Below are 22,829 nucleotides of genomic sequence, written 5' to 3'. Positions count from 1 at the left end.
GGGATATCATGCTTCCCTCCCTTCGCCTCTTTCCCCTCCCCCAAAGAAAGGTTTCTTAATTAGTAGTATATGAATGGGGCGCCGAGGACAGGCCTCAGGCGGTGGATTGAAGATTGTCGACCGCCATCTTGGATTGTGACGTCACGGCTGCCATCTTGGATGGTTGTGACCTTGACCTTTGACCTTGACCTTGAATTTGATCCTCAAAATCCGCCAAAATTGGGCAAAATTTGCCCAAAATTCCTCAAAAATCGCCAAAATTACCATTTCTGTGGAAAAAAGTTCCGCCAAAAAATCTCAAAAAATTCCACAAATTAAAAATTTCTCATTTCGAGGGAAAAATTTCCCGTTTCGAGGGAAAAATTCCCGTTTTTAGTCCTTAAAAATCCCAGCGGCTGAAAATTCCTAAAACTGGCTTAAGCATCCTTAACTCAAGCCTCAGTTAAGCCATTTCTAGGAATAAGGATACCATGACCGCCATCTTGGATTATGTCGTCACCGTTGCAATTTTCGTTACGGTCGCCATCTTTAACTTTTTTATTATCCGATTTTAATAAAAAAAATTAAAATTTATTAAAAAAATTCAAATAATAAAATTTTTAATAAAATATTTAAAAAACAAACATTTACGACACGGAGCTCGGAGTCCTCGGTTCAAACCCGACGAGTGCAAAAAAAATAAAAATGGCGACCGATCCTTCCCTCGTGGTGGCTGCAGGCATACTGACTCCCTCCACTTTTTTTTCAAAGCATATATATATATCATCAGGTAGTATGACGGCATGTCCGCCATCTTGTCTTCGATGCTGGAAGCCATCATCATTGTATCGTCGGCTAGAGTGCGCTGACGTCATGTTAGTTTAATTATTATCCGCTAGAGTGCAGTAATCATTTATTATTGCTGTGACACCCGACATCTTGTCATTTGGCCGCCATCTTGAAAATCCATATTTATTTAGCTAGAAATTCGGGAAAAATTCCAAAATTCATTAAATAAATTGACAATAAATGTACGGATCGATTAGATCGACTAAGATCCTTGGTACGATCTAGGACGATGCAAAAAAATTAAATATAACATCAATTTAACATAATAGTAACAGGTTCGAGGAATTAAACGCCACAAGTTCTTTTACAAACATAATATTTATTACATAATTTCAATTCTACTACAGGATTATTTGCGAAAGCCAGCAATCTTATAATCATTTAGTTCCGCAGCGGTGTGAAATGACTAATTCTTAGCTCCAATCGGTTTATACTAGACAGAGTCCAGCCAGAACCTTTACAGACATAGTCCACCTCTTCTTGACAGAGTTTCTGGATACCGTTTTTAACAGGTTGCTTCACATCGTTAGAACTGTAAATTACTGCAGCCGATGTCTTAAATGCACACTTCTTCACTTTGTCATCGAACGGATATGGCTTTCCATATATACAGTCCAGCCACAAGTTATATTTCAAAGGTCCGTTTGTTGCTACATCATCAGTAAGCTGATTGATTATGTCCTCTCTGATATCATCAAGAAAATTACAAATGTCTTTCGACTCACCTAACGTATTTAAATAATAGTAGTCCTTCAATGTTCCACGAAATGCAGACTGCGCCAAGTAGAAGCCATTATCGTTCACTTGTAATGCGCCGAACACAGTCTTAGGTTTATTTTCCTGTTCAGACGTCATACCAATCGGTTGCTGCACATCGGTTTTCTTGCTTGTACGCTCACGAGCCTTCAACCTAAACCGAGGAGTCGAAATTTCTGCAGGTAGTTCAGCAGTAGGGACACGGACTTCACCTTTACAGTTTTTCGCATGTCGTCGCAAATTATTAATTCTAGTAAACCATTCATGACACTCATCACATCGAAACTTCATGCGAGATGGATTCTTCGTGCATTTGCTCCGCTCATGTCTTCATGCATCATGAGCAAATGCGAACGACGTATCACAGTAGCTGCAAGGATACCGTGGTGATGAAGACGAACCTTTCAGACCCGATCCAGATACTGACATTGCCGCAGTTGCACCATCTCCAGGCATACTCTTATGAACATCAATGCATCGTTGTTGCGCCGAAACCTTTACTTTCTGCCGAACAGCAGGACCTTTGCATGCCTTCATGTGCGTTTTCATATTATCTTTTCTGGCAAAACTGCTTATGACATTTCTCACAAACAAACATTTTACGATATAGGTTCTTGGCACATTCTCTATTCTCATGTCGTCGAGCATTGCTGTTGTTTGAGAAAATCTTGTCGCAGTAACAGCACCGATGTTCGTTAGTTGTTGACGATTCGCCATCCATTGAAGTCTCCATTGATGGCGAACCAGCGTTCGCCGAGTTTCCCTGTGCAGCAAGCACTAGCGGCATTAAAGTCTCTTCTGCTGGCGGTACCACGTCTGTTGAAGTCTCCTCCAGTGTTGACATCGACGTTGCCAACGGGATCTGCTCCACCATCGTCGACGCTGACGTCAAGGTTCCCGCAGTCGATGGTACAACCTCCATCGAGTTCGTCGTTAAAGTCGGTAAAGATGCCATCGAGTTCGCAAGAACAGGTAATTACGCGACTTATGCACCAGAAGAAACAAACTAGGCGATCCTTACAACACCGACGTCAGTAACAAACCGAGCGTCCTGCTGTCTAGGACTCGCTTATATACATGCACCGTATGGAATAATACGATAGTCAAATCAAGATCAATTTACTAAAATACTAGAGTCAAAACAACATTAAAAAATAGAAGCACCATCAACAAAAAAAGGAAGCACATTTGGAAGCACCTTCAAAAAAGGAAAAACAAAAGGAAGCACCGACAACGAAAAGGAAGCACCATCAACAAAAAGGAAGCACATTTGGAAGCACCGACAAAGAAACGGCAGCACCGCCAACGAAAAGGAAGCACATTTGGAAGCACCGACAAAGAAAAGGCAGCACCGGCATCGAAAAAGAAGCACATTTGGAAGCACCGACAAAGAAAAGGCAGCACCACCAACGAAAAGGAAGCACATTTAGAAGCACAGACAACGAAAAGGCAGCACCGGCATCGAAAAGGAAGCACATTTGGAAGCACCGACAACGAAAGGCAGCACATTTGGAAGCACCGACAAAGAAAAGGCAGCACCGCCAACGAAAAGGAAGCACATTCGGAAGCACCGACAAAGAAAAGGCAGCACCACCAACGAAAAGGAAGCACATTTGGAAGCACCGACAACGAAAAGGCAGCACCGGCATCGAAAAGGAAGCACATTTGGAAGCACTGACAACGAAAGGCAACACATTTGGAAGCACCGACAACGAAAAGGCAGCACATTTGGAAACACCGACAAAGAAACGGCAGCACCGCCAACGAAAAGGAAGCACATTTGGAAGCACCGACAAAGAAAAGGCAGCACCGGCATCGAAAAGGAAGCACATTTGGAAGCACCGACAAAGAAAAGGCAGCACCACCAACGAAAAGGAAGCTCATTTAGAAGCACAGACAACGAAAAGGCAGCACCGACATCGAAAAGGAAGCACATTTGGAAGCACCGACAACGAAAGGCAGCACATTTGGAAGCACCGACAAAGAAAAGGCAGCACCGCCAACGAAAAGGAAGCACATTCGGAAGCACCGACAAAGAAAAGGCAGCACCACCAACGAAAAGGAAGCACATTTGGAAGCACCGACAACGAAAAGGCAGCACCGGCATCGAAAAGGAAGCACATTTGGAAGCACTGACAACGAAAGGCAACACATTTGGAAGCACCGACAACGAAAAGGCAGCACATTTGGAAACACCGACAACGAAAAGGCAGCACCGGCATTGAAAAGGAAGCACATTTGGAAGCACCGACAACGAAAAGGCAGCACCGACAACGAAAAGGCAGCACATTTGGAAGCACCGACAACGAAAAGGCAGCACATTTGGAAGCACCGACAACGAAAAGGCAGCACCGACAACGAAAAGGCAGCACCGACAACGAAAAGGCAGCACATTTGGAAGCACTGACAACGAAAAGGCAGCACCGACAACGAAAAGGCAGCACATTTGGAAGCACCGACAACGAAAAGGCAGCACATTTGGAAGCACCGACAAAGAAAAGGCAGCACCGACAACGAAAAGGCAGCACATTTGGAAGCACCGACAACGAAAAGGCCGCACCGCCAACGAAAAGGAAGCACATTTGGAAGCACCGACAACGAAAAGGTAGCACCGCCAACGAAAAGGAAGCACATTTGGAAGCACCGACAACGAAAAGGAAGCACCATCAACGAAAAGGCCGCACCGCCAACGAAAAGGAAGCACATTTGGAAGCACCGACAACGAAAAGGCAGCACCGCCAACGAAAAGGAAGCACATTTGGAAGCACCGACAAAGAAAAGGCAGCACCGCCAACGAAAAGGAAGCACATTTGGAAGCACCGACAACGAAAAGGCAGCACCATCGACGAAAAGGAAGCACATTAATTTGTCATTGACTCCAATATTCATTGGCTCCAATATTCATTAGCTCCAATATTCATTGGCTCCAATATTCATTGACTCCAATATCCATGAGCTCCAATATCAATTGGCTCGAATTGCTCCATAAGGTTCCATCAGCCTTTTGGCTCCAACAGTTTTTTGGCTCCGATAGTCATTGGCTCCAATAGTCTTTGGCTACAATATTCATTGGCTCCAATAATCATTGACTGCAATATTCATTGGTTCCAATATTCATTGGCTCCAATATTCATTGGCTCCAATATTCAATGGCTCCAATATTCATTGACTCCAATATTCATTGGCTCCATCAGTCATTGACAACTACAGTCTTTTGGTCCCAAAAGTCTTTTGGCTCCAAATATATTAGGCTAGAATTCTTCGAGTCTAAGAGACTATGAGACCACATGGTTACCGAACTATGTGACTACGAATCTTCAAGTTTACGAGACTGCGAGGCTACAGAGCTACGAAGCCTCTAGTACACAGGTTTACGTGACTGCGAGGATACAGGACTACCAGTCTGCATGAGTACTTGACTACGAAGCTACTCGTCTACAAGGCTACAATTACAGCATCTGTTTTCGTCAGAATTTTCTCTTTTGCTCCAACTGCACCACCAGCATTATGTTATAAGATTACAAGGCCGCCTGCTTACGTAGCTTCAAGTCTACGAGGATACTTGGATACGTAGCTTCAATTCTACGAGGTCCTAAGACTTCATGACTACGCGACTTCGAGCCATGAGGTTACGAGATTACGTGACTACGAATCTTCATGTTTACGAGACTGCGAGGCTACAGAGCTACGAAGCCTCTAGAAAACGAGTTTACGTGACTGCGTGGATACAGGAATACAAGTCTGCATGAGTTCTTGACTACGAAGCTACTCGTCTGCAAGGCTCCAATTGACACATCTGTCTTCGATGGAATTTTCTCTTTTGCTACATCTACACCATCAGCATTATGTTATAAGATTACAAAGCTACTTGCTTACGTAGCTTCAAGTCTACGAGGCTCCAATACATCATGACTACGAGACTACGAACAATGAGGTTACGAGACTATGCGATTGCAAGTCTTCAAGGTTACGTCATCGCGAGGCTATAGGACTACGAAGCTTCCAGAACGCATGGTTACGAGAATGCATGACTAATTGACCGCATGGCTACGAAACTTTATGTCTCTAACTGACTACAATAGCACTATTCAGTGGTGAGAGTTAATTTATTTCATGCAAAGGTACTTGCTGCAAGCAGTTCCGCTTTTCAACATCAGATGACGTCATGTTTTGCTTGCAGGTAAAATAATATTTATTTATTTTATGCGGGATGCGGGTTGTTCACTATCGGTCGCATAAGAAGAATGGCATCGATAGTCTTCAAGGAGAAGAAAGTTCGTCCTTCCTGCTAGTGCTTCTCAGATTTCTCACGGTCCGCCATCTTGGATTGCGACGTCACGGCTGCCATCTTGGATGGGTGTGACTTTGACCTTTGACCGAAACCGCAGGAATGATCGCAAGCACACGGATTAACCATCATAATATTGATAAGAATAATCAGGAGCACACGGAGAAAACCATCATAATATTGGCAAGAATAATAAGGAGCACACGGAGAAAAACGACACATGTTTTCTTTGATATCATAAAATTACAGGAAAAAATTATATTTAAAAATAAAAATAAATTAATAAAAAAATTTAAAATAAAAACAAAAATACATAAACTGATTCTGCTAGCTTGTAAACTTATCATTGTTGAGCAAAGATAGAGTTCTAGTACAAGCCAGAATTTTATGTATTTTTTGTTTTTATTTTAAATTTTTTTATTAATTTATTTTTATTTTTAAATATTTTTTTCCTGTAATTTTATGATATCAAAGAAAACATGTGTCGTTTTTCTCCGTGTGCTCCTGATTATTCTTGCCAATATTATGATGGTTTTCTCCGTGTGCTCCTGATTATTCTTATCAATATTATGATGGTTAATCCGTGTGCTTGCGATCATTCCTGTGGTTTCGGTCAAAGGTCAAAGTCACACCCATCCAAGATGGCAGCCGTGACGTCGCAATCCAAGATGGCGGACCGTGAGAAATCTGAGAAGCACTAGCAGGAAGGACGAACTTCCTTCTCCTTGAAGACTATCGATGCCATTCTTCTTATGCGACCGATAGTGAACAACCCGCATCCCGCATAAAATAAATAAATATTATTTTACCTGCAAGCAAAACATGACGTCATCTGATGTTGAAAAGCGGAACTGCTTGCAGCAAGTACCTTTGCATGAAATAAATTAACTCTCACCACTGAATAGTGCTATTGTAGTCAGTTAGAGACATAAAGTTTCGTAGCCATGCGGTCAATTAGTCATGCATTCTCGTAACCATGCGTTCTGGAAGCTTCGTAGTCCTATAGCCTCGCGATGACGTAACCTTGAAGACTTGCAATCGCATAGTCTCGTAACCTCATTGTTCGTAGTCTCGTAATCATGATGTATTGGAGCCTCGTAGACTTGAAGCTACGTAAGCAAGTAGCTTTGTAATCTTATAACATAATGCTGATGGTGTAGATGTAGCAAAAGAGAAAATTCCATCGAAGACAGATGTGTCAATTGGAGCCTTGCAGACGAGTAGCTTCGTAGTCAAGAACTCATGCAGACTTGTATTCCTGTATCCACGCAGTCACGTAAACTCGTTTTCTAGAGGCTTCGTAGCTCTGTAGCCTCGCAGTCTCGTAAACATGAAGATTCGTAGTCACGTAATCTCGTAACCTCATGGCTCGAAGTCGCGTAGTCATGAAGTCTTAGGACCTCGTAGAATTGAAGCTACGTATCCAAGTATCCTCGTAGACTTGAAGCTACGTAAGCAGGCGGCCTTGTAATCTTATAACATAATGCTGGTGGTGCAGTTGGAGCAAAAGAGAAAATTCTGACGAAAACAGATGCTGTAATTGTAGCCTTGTAGACGAGTAGCTTCGTAGTCAAGTACTCATGCAGACTGGTAGTCCTGTATCCTCGCAGTCACGTAAACCTGTGTACTAGAGGCTTCGTAGCTCTGTAGCCTCGCAGTCTCGTAAACTTGAAGATTCGTAGTCACGTAGTTCGGTAACCATGTGGTCTCATAGTCTCTTAGACTCGAAGAATTCTAGCCTAATATATTTGGAGCCAAAAGACTTTTGGGACCAAAAGACTGTAGTTGTCAATGACTGATGGAGCCAATGAATATTGGAGTCAATGAATATTGGAGCCATTGAATATTGGAGCCAATGAATATTGGAGCCAATGAATATTGGAACCAATGAATATTGCAGTCAATGATTATTGGAGCCAATGAATATTGTAGCCAAAGACTATTGGAGCCAATGACTATCGGAGCCAAAAAACTGTTGGAGCCAAAAGGCTGATGGAACCTTATGGAGTAATTCGAGCCAATTGATATTTGAGCTCATGGATATTGGAGTCAATGAATATTGGAGCCAATGAATATTGGAGCTAATGAATATTGGAGCCAATGAATATTGGAGTCAATGACAAATTAATGTGCTTCCTTTTCGTCGATGGTGCTGCCTTTTCGTTGTCGGTGCTTCCAAATGTGCTTCCTTTTCGTTGGCGGTGCTGCCTTTTCTTTGTCGGTGCTTCCAAATGTGCTTCCTTTTCGTTGGCGGTGCTGCCTTTTCGTTGTCGGTGCTTCCAAATGTGCTTCCTTTTCGTTGGCGGTGCGGCCTTTTCGTTGATGGTGCTTCCTTTTCGTTGTCGGTGCTTCCAAATGTGCTTCCTTTTCGTTGGCGGTGCGACCTTTTCGTTGTCGGTGCTTCCAAATGTGCTTCCTTTTCGTTGGCGGTGCGGCCTTTTCGTTGTCGGTGCTTCCAAATGTGCTGCCTTTTCGTTGTCGGTGCTGCCTTTTCTTTGTCGGTGCTTCCAAATGTGCTGCCTTTTCGTTGTCGGTGCTGCCTTTTCGTTGTCGGTGCTTCCAAATGTGCTGCCTTTTCGTTGTCGGTGCTGCCTTTTCGTTGTCGGTGCTTCCAAATGTGCTGCCTTTTCGTTGTCGGTGCTGCCTTTTCGTTGTCGGTGCTTCCAAATGTGCTGCCTTTTCGTTGTCGGTGCTGCCTTTTCGTTGTCGGTGCTGCCTTTTCGTTGTCGGTGCTTCCAAATGTGCTGCCTTTACGTTGTCGGTGCTTCCAAATGTGCTGCCTTTTCGTTGTCGGTGCTTCCAAATGTGCTGCCTTTTCGTTGTCGGTACTTCCAAATGTGCTTCCTTTTCGTTGTCGTTGCTGCCTTTTCGTTGTCGGTGCTGCCTTTTCGTTGTCGGTGCTTCCAAATGTGCTTCCTTTTCGATGCCGGTGCTGCCTTTTCGTTGTCGGTGCTTCCAAATGTGCTGCCTTTTCGTTGTCGGTGCTTCCAAATGTGTTGCCTTTCGTTGTCGGTGCTTCCAAATGTGCTTCCTTTTCGATGCCGGTGCTGCCTTTTCGTTGTCGGTGCTTCCAAATGTGCTTCCTTTTCGTTGGTGGTGCTGCCTTTTCTTTGTCGGTGCTTCCGAATGTGCTTCCTTTTCGTTGGCGGTGCTGCCTTTTCTTTGTCGGTGCTTCCAAATGTGCTGCCTTTCGTTGTCGGTGCTTCCAAATGTGCTTCCTTTTCGATGCCGGTGCTGCCTTTTCGTCGTCTGTGCTTCTAAATGTGCTTCCTTTTCGTTGGTGGTGCTGCCTTTTCTTTGTCGGTGCTTCCAAATGTGCTTCTTTTTCGATGCCGGTGCTGCCTTTTCTTTGTCGGTGCTTCCAAATGTGCTTCCTTTTCGTTGGCGGTGCTGCCGTTTCTTTGTCGGTGCTTCCAAATGTGCTTCCTTTTTGTTGATGGTGCTTCCTTTTCTTTGTCGGTGCTTCCTTTTGTTTTTCCTTTTTTGAAGGTGCTTCCAAATGTGCTTCCTTTTTTTGTTGATGGTACTTCTATTTTTTAATGTTGTTTTGACTCTAGTATTTTAGTAAATTGATCTTGATTTGACTATCGTATTATTCCATACGGTGCATGTATATTGTCACGATCCACCTTCAGAGGGGGGGGGCGAGAATCGTAGCTCTTTACATAGAAACAACTCGCTTGGCATCAACTAGTCTTAACTTCATAAAATACTTTACTGTACCTAGGATCATAGGTTCGTCATCCCGTACAGGATGTCTGGTGAGAGCTGAACTAAGGAGATTTTGCAAAATAACATAATACTTAATTAAAATTATTTTATTCTTAAAGTCAAATACTCAACATCATTTTAAAGAACATTTAAATAGCGGGATTACAATTTAAAACAATAATCTCTTTACTTCCTTAACGATTGAACGACCTTACAAGAGAGAGAATGAGAGAACTTCACTAAACACTTCCCTAGTCCTTCCGAATACCTCAAATCATAATTAATACTTAAAATTAAAACAAAGATAAGTCCATACTCACATTTTCCGAAAAGCCTTTCTTGATCGATTACTTTAAAAAAATAACGTAGGGGCCTCTCCTGCCCTTGAAATCCCGAACGAACATTACATTTTAAAAACTATGACGCGTGACCCCTGACGAGGGCCATAGCCTCCGCCCGAAAGCTTGACGACTACATTATGACCTAACTTAAATTAAACGACTCGTGGCCTCTGGCGTCGACCATAGCTTCCGCCCGAAAGCTTGAATTCCTACATCACGAACGAACTAACAACTCGTGACCACAGGTGAGACGCATAGCCTCCGCCTGAGTGAGCCCCGAGTCACCAATCACTTGCGCTTAAATTCGCGCGCCCTGCCGCGCCTACCATAACAAAAGCTCGTTATTGAAGTCAAATTTACTAAACAACTAACTAGAACATCTGGGAAGACTACCCCCCCTCTACCCCAATGTGCAGGCCACACCGCGCGGCTTGTTACGACAGCGCGCCCCAGTAACTGCGGCCCGTGGCTGCGCCAGCGTGCGGCCAAACAAACAAACAAAATTCTGCAAGCCCGCAGCGCGCCGCGCCGGCCCCGTGCCCCAATTACATGGTCACGCCACTTGCGCTGACGAGTGAACAGAGCAGCCAGCCCAGAGTCCCGTCAGTAAAGTCCCTAAATTTGATTTCAACAACCCTGCAAAATTTCAACCCGCGACATAACCCTCCCCTCACAGAGCTCGAGCCCCATCGAGCTACCTCAAAATTACAAATTGTCTTTTTCCATTAAACCATAACTATAAATTCCTCATTTCACAAAAATAATAATTTTCTTAGTTCCTTGCTGTCTGAACATACATCTAGATTCTGCATAAGATTTATTTTAAAACAACAAGTATTCATAAAATTAAATGTAAAACTTTTATCTGGTTTGTTCTCACAGGAACCTTCAGAGGCTCGAGTTCTCAATTCTAAAAAAATTGTTCTGTTAGTGAAGCTCTCTTTACAAATTAAATTACTGTTCTTAGTTTCTCAGTATTCGTTAAACAATGTGCAAATTCTGGATAATTATTATTATTTTTTTTTTTCGGTTTCCGTTTATTACCATACTTCTTTCGTTCTTCAAAAAAAATTAAGTGTCCTTACAGTGTTTCAATTAATTAAACTCTTATCTCGTGAAGGTTGGTGCAACTCCTCGAAGTCAGTGTTGTCGAGAAGAGTAGCTCCCTGGGCTGGCCATCAGCAAACACCACTCAACTCCAACAGCTACTGGACTGGCTTCCAGGGCAGCTCACAACTTCTCCCCACATCTGCTTCGGAGTTGTGCCATCCTCATCACGAACAGATTACAATTCTGAAACATCATCAACAGGCATTACCATCACGCCTGACAAATACAAAACTAACTACTAAACTGCAATCGATGGGCAAGGATGCAAACACACAAAAAAATAAAATTAATTAATTCAACTGCTAACATAAAGTATCCCACCCTTAGCATAATCTAATCAGGCAAATAATTTGATAGGAAAAACTTAAGGAAGGGAAACATGACCTCCAATGATTTTCCCTAACTCTTGTGTCTTGATCTTCTCTATACAGCAAATAGTCCCCACGAAGTAACTGGGTTGAAGGTCAGTTCACATGACCCACCCATAACCTCTTCTACTCTTCTTTTCTTCTGGGGGCAACCACAATGCCCACCAATCTCTCTCCATGGTGCCGAACCAGCTATCCCATGAGAGTAAACAACGTAGTCAATAGAAGCGCAGAGGGGAAACACCAATCTCTGGCTTGTCGAGTCATAAAACTGCTTTATCTTCTTCTTCTTCTGAGTAAAAATATCTGACTAACCTTGCTTCTATTCTTCCAAACAGTAAAAGTTCATCAGGTATCTTCATGAAAGAAACATTCTAACTAATAATTCTTCATTTTTCTTCTTCTTTATTTCTGTTAGTTGTAATAGAAGGCCATGTTAGGGAGGTTATAGGGAAAAAGAGTGGCCAATTCCCACCCCATCACCCACCTAGATCATGACTAATTAACTTTTAAACTTTCTATTTCAAACAAATAAAAAAAAACATTTTTTTTTATTCAAACTTTTAAACTATAATTACTTTTACTTCATAACCTCAAAAGCTAATCAATAATTCTAAATGAAATTGTGATTTACTGCATCCTTGTTCCATCCGATCTGTTTGTTTATAACCTTTCTTGTAAAGTATAAAATTTTCAAACATTACTAATTCAAAAAAAAATTAAATTCTGGTGTCCTTTGAGTTACAATTAACTTTACTATTTCTTAGCTTGAAATAATTTAAGTTTTCAGAACTATTTCATTGTCTAATTCACAACACTTAAAAATCAACTCAAAACAACAAATCATCAAAATCAATAAGATCATCTGACCTACCTATCAGTACTGTGAACTTGAACTGTTCGTACACATTTATAATAAGCTATTGTATTTAAATTCCAACCTAAATAAGGTTTAAAAAAAACTACTAATCCCTCTGTAAATTAAGAAAATTAACTTTAAAAATTAAACTTAAGGTATTAGTTCTTTTTGACAGCTACCACAACTCACTAGTTCCATTACATTACTATAACCTAAAAAGTTCTGTAAATAATGTTTATAACAAAAAAAAACTCCAGTTACTGTCTTCCATAAAAAAAAATAAAACTTTACATGACCTTATTAATCTCCACTTGTAAGTCCATGGCTGCCAGCTTTCTCTTCTCTTGAATCTTCAGTCTTGGCTCTTGTTTCAGTGATCTTGTATCTTGTCTCTCGAACTCTTGTCATCTTGTAAACTGGACTGCTGCTCAGCTCATCTTAAGGAATCTGTAACAGTTTCAAAAATACATGTTAATTTAAATTACATAATTCCTGTTCTTTGGTCCTAAAAAAAAATTGTATTATTAGTACACATTACCCTGAAACAACATTATTATTCATTGTTTATTACTTAAAAAAAAATGCTTTACCATAAAATCCTTTTTTGTTCTTTTCATTAGGCCTATTTATTTTCCTTCTTCTTTATTAAATTCTGCTTCAAATGTTAATCCTAACTTAAGACCTACCATCTATTTATTATTCATTACCTACATTATTTATGTTACCCTAAAATTCCCATAAGTTTCTAATACTTCCTATCAAAGACATTCTCTCTAAAAAAAAATTTACTTGTGACTCTTAACTTAACAAACTTAAAAAAAACTTTTACACTAGACTTAACTTATTATTCATTCTTAGTTACTAAATTTCTATATGTAAACTTTAGTACTTACAAACAAAAACTGCCTATTTCTCTCTACCTCTTAATCTCTTTCAATTATTACAATAATAATGTTACCTTGCATCTTTAAACTTTCTTCTTTTCAATTAAATTAGACATCTCATAACAATAAAAATTCTGCCTATACTCTTCTTATGGGTGTACAAACCAACAACAAAATTTCAAATTCTCAAGTTTCCTTATATTTAAATTATGCAATGCACATAACCTCTGTGGTGCCTGTACCCTTTTAGGCCTACCACCTTCTCCTCTCACAGCATGACAACTCTTATTCCTCGGGGTCTGTATTCACTGTTACAAATCAAATATCTCAAAAAAATTAAAAACAAATTTATTATTTTAAGAAAACAAAAATTTACATTGAATTTACTATGGAGCCTGGAAATCTTAATGTCTCACAGCAGCTAACATGACTAAATCCCATGGAACCCCAGGTTTACATAACCTGTGCCCAAAAATTTAAGCATACCAGGCTTTCTCTGCACTGGTTTTACAGCATCACACACTATTTAGGGCCCCTGATCTGCCATCAGTCCCAAGGAGTTTTCCCACAACCCCTCTCTACACAAGCGCCTACCGCATTCCTCTCAATTGGCTATCGGTTTTACGGCATTCTTTTGGGATCCGACCATCAAGTTAGGGCTAATCGAACACTAAACCTCCATACTTCCAAACTAATGTAAATCAATTAAATTTTCTCTGTAAATTCTAAAAATCAAAAAAAATTATTCCAACATGCCAAAGAAACTTCCAAAAAAAATTCATAATCTTATCTTCAAACCATTAAAATAAAAATAAATAGATTACTCTGTTTTCTCCTTAATAACTGTAAACTGTCAACAAATATCATGTCGTAAATTTTAACTATGCTTACTGACTCTTAATCATAAAATCTCATTTGTCCTAATTAATAAACAACCGATTTCCTTAAAATCTCACTGTATCTCTCACACTCAAACTTCACTGGCTGAATATCTCAATAAATTCAAAAACAATTATCTAAACTCTTAAAGAAACTCCTCCCCAATTATTCAAATTACTTCACCTTATTTTATTTCATTACTTAAAACACCTTACTCAAAAAAAATTAATTAATTATCTAGCTATCTTCCATTATTATTTATTTACCGAAAAAAACTTTCTCCTAAATTAATTTAGTAAAATTCAATTTCACATTAGGCAAGTACACTAACTCTCTACAGCAATGTTTCTCATTTCCCTCCTTCCTAACTGAATCCAATCTTACTTAACCTCCAGGGAATTTACCTCACAAAATAACCAAAAATTTCACTGTAGTGCCTATCTGCTATAGGCCCACTACACAGGGGGCTCTAACCCCACCAACAAACTTCATTGAAATGGTACCCTATCCCATACAGGATAGCCACTTCGGTACTACCATGGGGAACTCCTGCCCCAAACTACTCACAACTCTCAGGATTCTCCTGACCCTTAATTCCGTAGTCAGCCCATCTCCTATGGTCTGCGCTACAATTCCCTTTCTTCCCAGGGACACAACGCCTCACCTTAGGGTCCCTCGCCCTAATGAAAACATTAATTTTGTCTCTCTGTTCTTTTGGAGTAAATTCCCTCTACACACAAAATCTAGCCTTCCCAGTTTTCTCAATGCTTATCGATTTTATAGTGTACCTCCTTAATAATGTTTACAAATCCCAAAAAAATATTTTTAAAACCGAGGTAGAATTTAACTAACAAAAACATAAACAACTTACAACGAAACACTTCTAGCCTATACATCATACACTTCTTAAATTAAATTACTTACATACTGAAAGTTCCTCTTCTCCTAAAACACACTTAAATTTAAATGTATTTAACCAATAGTCTATTTTCTTATCGCTAAGTTACCGTACAGCTGATCAAAACAAGGTCACGGCCTGTCCACGTCTCCGTATGAGCCCGTGACGTCACCGAATTCCATCAGGTGCGCCAACCCTCGCTTGCGGTTCCTCCGTTCTCCGCTAGGTCTCAGCACCTCCCCGTCACGTGTTCATTCTGCCACGTCCACTGACGTGTCGTTCTGAAACAACTCTCAACATTTTTCTAATTAAAACAAAACATCACTATAAATTCTATAACTCTCTTTTACATAAACTCTCGTTTTCTCTTTAATTCCTTTCTAACGTTTATCCTTCCCTCGACTGATTTAATTCGTACGTCTCGTCTCCTACGCGCACGAAAACAAAACAAACTTCTCTTGAAAATAATTCCTATTTACGACAAAAAACTTTATTTTAAATTATAATTCTCTTAACCTACAATCTTAAAATGAACTTCAATTAAATTAAACCACTTGCATTATCTCTAATAAGCATTTAACTTATAACGTATTCTCCTCACGTAATAATCCCCGATATAAATCTACAATAAATTCAACGACTTAAAACAACTTATCACTATAAACTTTATCCTTACAAGTATCCTCAAATAAACATCTGTTACGTCAAAAAAAAAATCTCAAAGACTTCCTCCACTATAGACTAAAATTCCGTAATCCTCTCCTCCAGTAAACTCTTAATAACCTGCTATCAGAAGCTGAAACTAACTTAATAATAAACATAAAAATCTACCTCTCTCTCTCTCCAGAAATAGAACCTACCCGGCGCCTCCACCATTTCTGTCACGATCCACCTTCAGAGGGGGGGGGGGCGAGAATCGTAGCTCTTTACATAGAAACAACTCGCTTGGCATCAACTAGTCTTAACTTCATAAAATACTTTACTGTACCTAGGATCATAGGTTCGTCATCCCGTACAGGATGTCTGGTGAGAGCTGAACTAAGGAGATTTTGCAAAATAACATAATACTTAATTAAAATTATTTTATTCTTAAAGTCAAATACTCAACATCATTTTAAAGAACATTTAAATAGCGGGATTACAATTTAAAACAATAATCTCTTTACTTCCTTAACGATTGAACGACCTTACAAGAGAGAGAATGAGAGAACTTCACTAAACACTTCCCTAGTCCTTCCGAATACCTCAAATCATAATTAATACTTAAAATTAAAACAAAGATAAGTCCATACTCACATTTTCCGAAAAGCCTTTCTTGATCGATTACTTTAAAAAAATAACGTAGGGGCCTCTCCTGCCCTTGAAATCCCGAACGAACATTACATTTTAAAAACTATGACGCGTGACCCCTGACGAGGGCCATAGCCTCCGCCCGAAAGCTTGACGACTACATTATGACCTAACTTAAATTAAACGACTCGTGGCCTCTGGCGTCGACCATAGCTTCCGCCCGAAAGCTTGAATTCCTACATCACGAACGAACTAACAACTCGTGACCACAGGTGAGACGCATAGCCTCCGCCTGAGTGAGCCCCGAGTCACCAATCACTTGCGCTTAAATTCGCGCGCCCTGCCGCGCCTACCATAACAAAAGCTCGTTATTGAAGTCAAATTTACTAAACAACTAACTAGAACATCTGGGAAGACTACCCCCCCTCTACCCCAATGTGCAGGCCACACCGCGCGGCTTGTTACGACAGCGCGCCCCAGTAACTGCGGCCCGTGGCTGCGCCAGCGTGCGGCCAAACAAACAAACAAAATTCTGCAAGCCCGCAGCGCGCCGCGCCGGCCCCGTGCCCCAATTACATGGTCACGCCACTTGCGCTGACGAGTGAACAGAGCAGCCAGCCCAGAGTCCCGTCAGTAAAGTCCCTAAATTTGATTTCAACAACCCTGCAAAATTTCAACCCGCGACAATATAAGCGAGTCCTAGACAGCAGGACGCTCGGTTTGTTACTGACGTCGGTGTTGTAAGGATCGCCTAGTTTGTTTCTTCTGGTGCATAAGTCGCGTAATTACCTGTTCTTGCGAACTCGATGGCATCTTTACCGACTTTAACGACGAACTCGATGGAGGTTGTACCATCGACTGCGGGAACCTTGACGTCAGCGTCGACGATGGTGGAGCAGATCCCGTTGGCAACGTCGATGTCAACACTGGAGGAGACTTCAACAGACGTGGTACCGCCAGCAGAAGAGACTTTAATGCCGCTAGTGCTTGCTGCACAGGGAAACTCGGCGAACGCTGGTTCGCCATCAATGGAGACTTCAATGGATGGCGAATCGTCAACAACTAACGAACATCGGTGCTGTTACTGCGACAAGATTTTCTCAAACAACAGCAATGCTCGACGACATGAGAATAGAGAATGTGCCAAGAACCTATATCGTAAAATGTTTGTTTGTGAGAAATGTCATAAGCAGTTTTGCCAGAAAAGATAATATGAAAACGCACATGAAGGCAAGGGCGCCCATATGATAATTTGTAGGGGGTGGGCCAGACTTAGGGGTATGAAGTATTTTTAATCTTTTGGAAGACTTAACTGCGGCTTGTTACTAGCCATAAAATAGTTCCAGTTCTGACCCTGTTAAATTTTTTTGTCCTGTTACTAAAATACTAGACCACAGTACTCATTCGCCATAAAAAAAAATCTTTATTGGCTACTTTATTAATTAAATATTAACTATTTTATTGAAACAAATGAATTTTTAGCATTAAAAATGCAGGAATACAGTCCTTAAACTTTTACAGCGTCTCGGGTACACGGATATCAAGAATACAGTCCTTCAACTAATTGCTCTCTTTACCCCTAAATAAATGTCGCGTACAAATTAAATTAAAATAATTATAAAGTTGAAAACGTGTTGGTCAAAAGATTCAACTTTGGGAGAGAAACGATTTAAATATGTTATCACAGTCAGAAAACAGTTGTTTTTAAATGTAACACCTGAAATACGCTTATAATTATAGTCAAAAATTGTTTCACAATTAAATGAATATTACTATGTTTCGATATGAATCATAATTGCTTATCATTTAGAATTAGCACAGATGGATTCAGTAGTCGAGGACTATAAGTTTATTAAGTGATAGTAAAGCGCAGAAAAAATTAGTTTATTATTAAACTAGACAATTTAACCAAACAGTATTTATTTAGAGGTTAAGGAATTAAGTGACACCAAAACCAATGAAAATAATCGAAAATTTCTAAATGCTGACATAACTCATAATCAGCTTTACACAGAAGAGTTTAGTTCAGCGCAATTAATCCACACAAAACAACTGGACAATATGTCGACGCGTATTTTAAGAATATAAGAAGATCCACATCGCAGTATAATTTTTTTTCGTGTCGTGTGGTGCGGGCCCATAGGCTACAGCCTAGATAGCCTGCGCGTAAATACGGCCCTGATAAACCCTTAAATAACATGTTCAGTACTTAACTTCAGAATTAAGAGTACATTAGAACCTCGATTTTACGGAGCCCGGACTCAACGAAGCCGGGTTTTTACGAATACATTTTTCAGGAACCAACTAAAATTCGGAAATTTTGACACCAAAATATATTTAATAAAAATTAAAAAAACACTATGAAAACATATAAAAATATTAATTTTTTATGCACAGCGTATTCATATTTTAAAGCTAATACAACAGCCATTTACCGTTAGTGAATATTGTATAAGTTATTGCGGCATCAAACTCAAAATCGAAAAGAAAAAATGGACTAGTTACACTTTATTTGTCGCAAAGTTTGAAATTTCTTCGATTGAAAAATTATGTCAAGGCCGTAAAAATATATATTTTACCGCAAATGAACTATACTCAACATTACTTACTCATTCCAACATTTCCAGCTCGTGAGCATAGCAACTGAGCTTGAAACCTTGTGAAGCGTGAGAGAAAGAAACGATATTGAGTAGCTACTTCCTCTCCTTTCCGCTAATATCCAACAACCCATGCCATTAGGCATTATCTTGACATGTGTCGCATTCATTACCTTCGCTGCATCGGTTTCCCAGTAAAAAACGCTCAAAAATGGTATAACTGACAGCAAGTAGACGTGACGAGCGAATTTTCAACTAAGTTTTTTTTAACTTACTATACAAACAAATAATTCCCTGTGGCTATCACAAATTCAAGGGCTTCTCGCACTAAAATGTACTGTGTTTTTAATGAATGTCTGTCGTTACAGAGCAGCGTTTTTCTTCACCAAATAAGCCTATGATTAGAGACAGTAAAAATTCGCGGATTCCTTTCAAGACAGGCTGGAATCCAAACTCATTTAGCTTAATGCTGCGTCAGTGATTGGACCGCAATTTACCTGAAGGACTCTAGGCCAATGGCAAAGACTCAACTAAAGAAGTATCGAATCATAAGAATCGCAATAAACAGGTGTCCCGAGTCGGTAGCCAATGACCAGGTGATAGTTGCCCGAGTACATAGAGAATCGTGGAGTCTATCCGAGTGGTCATTGAAACCGCGAATTTTTTCAGTCCCTACCTATGATCACTTTTATGAAACAGTACAGGTGTACACTGAACTGTGTGCTTGATCTCCTCGATTATGTTACTAAAAGTGCGTTCGTTCATATTCTTCAAGCCTATCTGTTAAAGATTAACTGATAAATATGATAAGGTGAAGTCCATAAAAATGCAAGGCAGGGAATTCTTCCAGCTCATCAACCTAACCCTGGAAAGTCTCGTCTGTTTTCAGTTGTCTCTGGCAAGGAGTGAACAAGTTTGCAAACTCAAATATAAATTTATTTTAGTAGCACGCGTCTTACGAAAAGGAAAGATATCCAAGAAAGGCATGTCGGACAACCTACTGTCACCACACAAAAGTTAACATGATGCAATGCGTGGTGCAACTGTGTTTAGTCGCTGTGATGTCACTATGCAATGAGGCAAGTTGTGGAATGTTAAAAAAAAATAAGGGGAACGCCTGGGAGGGCAGAGGGCAGATGGCAGTCTTGTTTTTACTATTTAATATTATATATATTCCGTTCAATAAATTATAACATGTATCTTCACGGGGTGGGGTGTTTAAAATTTTATGAAGATAACGATTTTACGAATGCAATCCAAGCGACCGTGAGCGTACGTAAAATCGAGATTCTAGTGTAAATTGCTTACGAGTCTACTGAAGGTAGCGGAATCCTTATCCCTTTAAACACTTTTGAAGGGAAAAAGTGGTTTTCCTCAAATTCAAAATTCCAACATAAATTTTACGTTGTAGACTTTTCTGGACAATAATTCTTATTTGAGTAACTTTAAAGGTGTTAGCTTACCTTAAAAATTGTGAATAATCTGAACGGATGTGACGAATGAGGAAATCTAAGAAACACTACATAATAACACTTTCACTGATTTATTTACACTTAAGTTATTTATACTGACTGAATACACTAAACTAAATCTAGACCAGATGCATAAAACTGTAGACCTAAAGACTATTGAAAAATCTCTGTTTTGAGATGTTATTTGTGAACATACACATTATGACGAAAAAGTAGCAAAACATTTCGCCGTCTACAAACACGTGTCAACTGTCGCGTCGTCTAAACTCTGACTGTTCTAAATCTGTTGTGTTGTGTTATCGCGTGAGCTTGGGTAGCATTACGAAGGGGAATGACTCGCCACGGGCGTTGCGCTTGAACAGCGTTTTCTCCCTGTACACAACACCTTATATCGCAGCGGCAGAAACTAATGCTTGAACTAACATAAAAAATGAAGCAGACATGTAAAAAACGATATACAATAATATCTTCGTGTTGAACCACTTCTACATAATACCGAATTTAAATAATTTTCTTTAAAGTAAAGCACCTGACTACACTATTTTTTTTCCTTCCCTGAAAGCTAGGGGGGGGGCCACGGCCCCCCCCTGCCCCCGGGTATGGGCGCCCTTGCATGAAGGCATGCAAAGGTCCTGCTGTTCGGCAGAAAGTAAAGGTTTCGGCGCAACAACGATGCATTGATGTTCATAAGAGTATGCCTGGAGATGGTGCAACTGCGGCAATGTCAGTATCTGGATCGGGTCTGAAAGGTTCGTCTTCATCACCACGGTATCCTTGCAGCTACTGTGATACGTCGTTCGCATTTGCTCATGATGCATGAAGACATGAGCGGAGCAAATGCACGAAGAATCCATCTCGCATGAAGTTTCGATGTGATGAGTGTCATGAATGGTTTACTAGAATTAATAATTTGCGACGACATGCGAAAAACTGTAAAGGTGAAGTCCGTGTCCCTACTGCTGAACTACCTGCAGAAATTTCGACTCCTCGGTTTAGGTTGAAGGCTCGTGAGCGTACAAGCAAGAAAACCGATGTGCAGCAACCGATTGGTATGACGTCTGAACAGGAAAATAAACCTAAGACTGTGTTCGGCGCATTACAAGTGAACGATAATGGCTTCTACTTGGCGCAGTCTGCATTTCGTGGAACATTGAAGGACTACTATTATTTAAATACGTTAGGTGAGTCGAAAGACATTTGTAATTTTCTTGATGATATCAGAGAGGACATAATCAATCAGCTTACTGATGATGTAGCAACAAACGGACCTTTGAAATATAACTTGTGGCTGGACTGTATATATGGAAAGCCATATCCGTTCGATGACAAAGTGAAGAAGTGTGCATTTAAGACATCGGCTGCAGTAATTTACAGTTCTAACGATGTGAAGCAACCTGTTAAAAACGGTATCCAGAAACTCTGTCAAGAAGAGGTGGACTATGTCTGTAAAGGTTCTGGCTGGACTCTGTCTAGTATAAACCGATTGGAGCTAAGAATTAGTCATTTCACACCGCTGCGGAACTAAATGATTATAAGATTGCTGGCTTTCGCAAATAATCCTGTAGTAGAATAGAAATTATGTAATAAATATTATGTTTGTAAAAGAACTTGTGGCGTTTAATTCCTCGAACCTGTTACTATTATGTTAAATTGATGTTATATTTAATTTTTTTGCATCGTCCTAGATCGTACCAAGGATCTTCGTCGATCTAATCGATCCGTACATTTATTGTCAATTTATTTAATGAATTTTGGAATTTTTCCCGAATTTCTAGCTAAATAAATATGGATTTCAAGATGGCGGCCAAATGACAAGATGTCGGGTGTCACAGCAATAATAAATGATTACTGCACTCTAGCGGATAATAATTAAACTAACATGACGTCAGCGCACTCTAGCCGACGATACAATGATGATGGCTTCCAGCATCGAAGACAAGATGGCGGACATGCCGTCATACTACCTGATGATATATATATATGCTTTGAAAAAAAAGTGGAGGGAGTCAGTATGCCTGCAGCCACCACGAGGGAAGGATCGGTCGCCATTTTTATTTTTTTTGCACTCGTCGGGTTTGAACCGAGGACTCCGAGCTCCGTGTCGCAAATGTTTGTTTTTTAAATATTTTATTAAAAATTTTATTATTTGAATTTTTTTAATAAATATTAATTTTTTTTATTAAAATCGGATAATAAAAAAGTTAAAGATGGCGACCGTAACGAAAATTGCAACGGTGACGACATAATCCAAGATGGCGGTCATGGTATCCTTATTCCTAGAAATGGCTTAACTGAGGCTTGAGTTAAGGATGCTTAAGCCAGTTTTAGGAATTTTCAGCCGCTGGGATTTTTAAGGACTAAAAACGGGAATTTTTCCCTCGAAACGGGAAATTTTTCCCTCGAAATGAGAAATTTTTAATTTGTGGAATTTTTTGAGATTTTTTGGCGGAACTTTTTTCCACAGAAATGGTAATTTTGGCGATTTTTGAGGAATTTTGGGCAAATTTTGCCCAATTTTGGCGGATTTTGAGGATCAAATTCAAGGTCA

The 22,829-nt window shown here is 40.0% G+C and overlaps 1 long non-coding RNA gene across 1 annotated transcript; it reads right to left on the bottom strand.

Annotated features, from left to right (window-relative positions):
- Positions 1-9,678: 9,678 nt before the first annotated feature.
- Positions 9,679-15,368, bottom strand: LOC134530185 (uncharacterized). Its single transcript, XR_010074787.1, has 2 exons — positions 14,949-15,368; positions 9,679-12,708 (listed from the first exon to the last, which is right to left on the bottom strand). It is a non-coding gene; the product is annotated as an uncharacterized LOC134530185 (long non-coding RNA).
- Positions 15,369-22,829: the final 7,461 nt, after the last annotated feature.

The sequence above is a fragment of the Bacillus rossius genome, chromosome 3 (genome assembly GCF_032445375.1).
Source record: "Bacillus rossius redtenbacheri isolate Brsri chromosome 3, Brsri_v3, whole genome shotgun sequence".
Taxonomy (NCBI): domain Eukaryota; kingdom Metazoa; phylum Arthropoda; class Insecta; order Phasmatodea; family Bacillidae; genus Bacillus; species Bacillus rossius.
Note: the sequence above shows the minus strand (reverse complement) of the source record. Positions and strands in the feature narration are given on the sequence as shown.